Source organism: Gossypium arboreum, chromosome 13, assembly GCF_025698485.1.
Source record: "Gossypium arboreum isolate Shixiya-1 chromosome 13, ASM2569848v2, whole genome shotgun sequence".
NCBI classification, from domain to species: Eukaryota; Viridiplantae; Streptophyta; class Magnoliopsida; order Malvales; family Malvaceae; genus Gossypium; species Gossypium arboreum.
In genome coordinates, this window is record NC_069082.1 from 10,658,971 (window position 1) to 10,663,373 (window position 4,403).

General features: G+C 32.7%; 1 long non-coding RNA gene across 2 annotated transcripts; it reads right to left on the reverse strand.

Moving 5' to 3' along the window:
- Positions 1 to 536: 536 nt before the first annotated feature.
- LOC108461963 (uncharacterized) lies at positions 537 to 2,576 on the reverse strand. 2 transcript variants are annotated; one of them, XR_001867896.2, is made up of 3 exons: positions 2,125 to 2,576; positions 1,101 to 2,030; positions 537 to 1,018 (listed from the first exon to the last, which is right to left on the reverse strand). It is a non-coding gene; the product is annotated as an uncharacterized LOC108461963 (long non-coding RNA). The 2 variants fall into 2 exon arrangements; XR_001867895.2 differs by having other exon boundaries at positions 2,110 to 2,576.
- Between the last annotated feature and the right edge of the window lie 1,827 nt (positions 2,577 to 4,403).

A 4,403-nucleotide genomic window follows, 5' to 3' on the forward strand; every position in this document is an offset into this window, starting at 1 on the left:
ATTACACTTATAATGAAGTGTATAATTAGTGTCAAGTATACGGTGGTGACCAATGGAAAAAATGGTGAAGAATTCTGCCCTACAAGAGGGTTAAGGCAAGGCGATCCTTTAAGCCTGTATTTATTCCTTATTTGTGCTGAAGGCTTTTCACAACTTCTTGACAATGCAAAAAGAGGGGAGGATTTTAAGGGCAAAGGTAGGAAGAAGCAATATTTCAGTAACGCATCTATTTTTTGCTGATGATAGTATGTTGTTTGGAGAAGCATCGATTGATGATGCTAACAACATGAAAAGTATAATTAACGAGTATGAAGCAATATCAGGGCAAAAGGTCAATTTTGACATATCATTGATCTACTTTAGTGGAAATGTCGAACGAGAAATAGAGTAACAGGGAGTAATATATTTGGAGTACGAATTTCAAATAATCCGAAAAAATATTTAGGGCTTCCTACAATATTGGGCCAAAGGAAAAAATAGGCTTTCAATGATATGAAAGATCGTTTCAACAAATTAATAAACAATTGGAGTGTTCGAGTTTTATCGACTAGGGGAAAAGTGATATTTATTAAATTCGTTTTACAGGCTATTCCAATCTATGCGATGCAATGCTTTCAATTACCAGTTTCTTTTTTCCATGACTTAGAGAATATTATGTGTAAATTCTGGTGGCGTAATCCAGAAAATAATAGAGGTATTCATTCGTGTAAGTAGAGTGATATGTGCATCCCCAAAAAGAAGGGAGGGTTGCGTTTTAAAATTTTCTCAATGTTTAATATGGCCCTGTTGGTGAAATAGGGATGAAAGATTATTACGCAACCTAATTGTTTGTTTGTACGAGTAATGAAAGCGAAGTACTTCCCAAAAGGAAAGTTTATGAGTGCAAGAATTGTTTCTTACCCTTCGTATACCTGGCGAAGCATCTGGGGAGCCAGACGCCTACTAGAAGAGGGGCTTGGCTGGAGAATTGGGAACGACAAGAATATCAATATTTGGAATGACGCATGGTTATCGAGAGCTGGAAACGAGAGAGTTCAATGTCAACAAATCAATATCAGGTATTCTACCGTGTCAGATTTGATTGATAGAGATATTGTTACCTAGAAACATGAGAAAATCCGATCTTTATTTGGTGAGAAACATACGCAGAGAATTATCTCAATCTTATTGGCGAACAGCGAGGCATAAGATACCTTAGTTTGGAGGGGGGATAACACAGGGGTATACATAGCAAAAAATGGGTACAAATGGAGGAATACAGCAAAAGAACCCAATATACAACATAATCCACTAACTAAGTTTTACAAAAAATTATAGGATCCTAAAATACCAAGCAAGATCTGTACACATCTGTGGAAAGTGGCTAATGAGTAGGTGCCAGTTCGGTATAATCTAAAAATCCACAAATTGGTGATTAATACGCTGTGTCTAGTATGCCAAGAAGAAAAGGAGACGATGAGTCATATCTTTCGGGACTGTTATTTCACTCGACAAGTACTTCGGGAACTGGGAAGTATTAACTCACCATGCAACAGGGAAACAAATTGGAAAACATGGTTAGCGATTGAGTATGAACATTTTACTGAAGAGGAATGCACAAAAAGAACTATCCTTTTATAGGCTATTTGGCATAATAGAAACAAAATGTATCATGATGGAAGTAGGGCTCTAGTGCATGAAGTCTTGGGTTTTATCAACGCATATTATATAGAAATTAAACTTATGAGTGAAGTGCTGAAGTTCAACAACGAGAATAACAATAAGGTATGACGACAGCCCAGAGGAGATATAATAAAAATCAATTTTGATGCGGCTTTCAACCAGAACTAACATAAATCAGTGTCAGGAATCATTGCGAGAAACAAATATGGTTATTTATGGCATCGTGCACTTACCCAGGAAAAAATAGCTTAAATCCGACTACGACTGAGGCTAGAGCATGTTTATAGATAGTCATCATGGTGGAGGAAATAGGCTTCCAAGATGTAGATGTTGAGGGAGACGCATTGATAGTTATTAGAAAAATAAATCTGGAATCAAAAGACAGATCATTTATCCAAGGTTACATCCAAGAAATTAAAAGAAAATCTAGCAGAGTTAGAAGCATACGGTTTAATCACGTACAATGAGAAGCCAATAAAGTAGGGCACGGACTGGCGAATGAGGGATGGAAGTACGATGGTCCACAGTACTGGATGGAAGAGGTACCCAGTGAGATGGAGGAACTGGTGAGTCGTCACAGAAATCGCAACAATGATAGAAGAGGTGATAATGACAAGTCCAGATCTGGAAATGACAGAATGATTAGATGAACTCGTGAAATCAACGGAAGCTGGTGTTTGAAAAGTTATATGCTGAACAGGTCACAGAGGAAGAGTCTCCATAGCAACTGATGCACTAAGAACTCATGGGTATAGCAAAAAGAAAAAGGGTTTCTAGGGTTAGCATTTCATTTTTCTGTTTTCGTTTAAAGCCTTTCATTTATCTGTTTTGACTTCTAAACGATTTCATTTATTTACTGCTTTCATATTTACCAAGGCATCATTCTGGTTGCCATTTAAAATAGGACAGCTATAGGAAGCATTAAATGTTGCGTCTGGTATTAGCTAAAATCCCATCAAATAAAAGCATCAGTTGGGCATTTCAAAAAAAAAAAAACTTATTAATATGATTTACATTTTAAGTCACTAAAGTTAATATTCATGTAGGTAACAAGACTTTAATTTTATTAAAATTAAAGTCATTATAATTATTTTAATAAATTAAGTCATATTAATCTTGAGATATCATGTAAGTTGGGGATACGTGATAATTCAAAATTTTCTTTAAATGTACTTAGTGGAGTCAAGTATAAGTTTTTAATTTAAGTAATTATAATTATTTTAATAAATATGTATTGAAATTATAATAAAGAGTTATAATTAAAATTGAATAAAAAACTTTGTACAAATAAATACAGGTTTTACCAATAATCTCTTGGTCTAGTGACAAAAATATTATGTTATACGCATGAGAGTTTGAATTCAATCTCAAACAACTTCATTCCCCTCTCTTCAAAAAAATACAATCATTTCCAATGAATGTATCCATTGTACATCGGTGCAAAATATGTTAATTATTACATATGTATTACATTAGTTAGGCATAAAATAAAGAATAATTATTACAATTTTAAACTTGAAATTAAAAGATTGACTAATAACTCTTATAAAAAATACAATCTCTTCAAAATAAGCAAAAAAATCTTTTTCTTTACTAAAAATAAGTCACAGTGACTAAATATTATCAATTAAATTAATATATTGCTAATTTATATATTAAAACATGCATAAAAATGATACTCTTACAAATGCAGTACTACTGTTAAATTAATCTACTTATGTTTACTAATTTACAACCAATTAACTTTCATAAAAGTTTGTACCCATTTGTATGGGTTGATATAATATATATCACAAATGAATACTGATCATGTGTATGAACATTTCTCACCACATCATTCATGGTCCCTTTCCAATTATTTAATGATATTTCAACAATTTTTTTCATGTTCTTGACATATAATTTTAGTTCTTTTTTTTTTACTTTGAACCCCAAATTTAGAACTTTGAATCCTAAACTCTAACCCCAAATCTGGAGGTATAGTTATTACTAACTTTATTTTATTTAGTTGTTATATTGTAATTATTCTATAATTGAAAAATGACGCATTATTCTTTTTATTATAACATATATTTCCTTTTCTAATATATGATTTTATATAAGTATGGTTATATTTAGAAGGCTTAAAGGTGTAAAAAGCCCTCAAAATTTTTCAAAAAAAGTAATTAAGTCTCTTCTTCTTCTTTTTTTTTCACTCAATTGGGTACTTGCATTTTTAAAATGTATCAAAAAAACCCTCAAACATTTTCAAAAAAAGCAATTAAGCCTCTACTTTTTTTTTGGCACTCAATTGGGTACTTGAACACAAGCTCGAGGTCGATTAACTCGACAAACAGTTGAACTAGTTTAGTGTTGTCGTCTCCATTCGAGCAATAAATTCTCACCATTGCGCCTAACTCTTCTTTGTCTACAAGCTCCATATGCTGAAATTTCAACGGATTGAAAGAAATTGGAAATACGTAGAATAGTTTGGACATTTTTCTCCCACAACATCCAAGTTATTGTGACACCAATCCTTTGTTTCATTTCTTGCACCCCTACATTTTTATCGAACCTCATTCCAACCTTCTGACAATGTAGCGACGTAAAATTTTAGCTTTGTCGCAAATTGTGGCGATTTAATGAAAACTTGAAAACTGAAGTTTGATTTTGAAATAAAGAGGGGAGTCGCCACCGATCTTTTTTCCTAGGTGTGATCGGACACCTAATAAATCATCTTTTTTTTTTGGAAGGAAAATTTA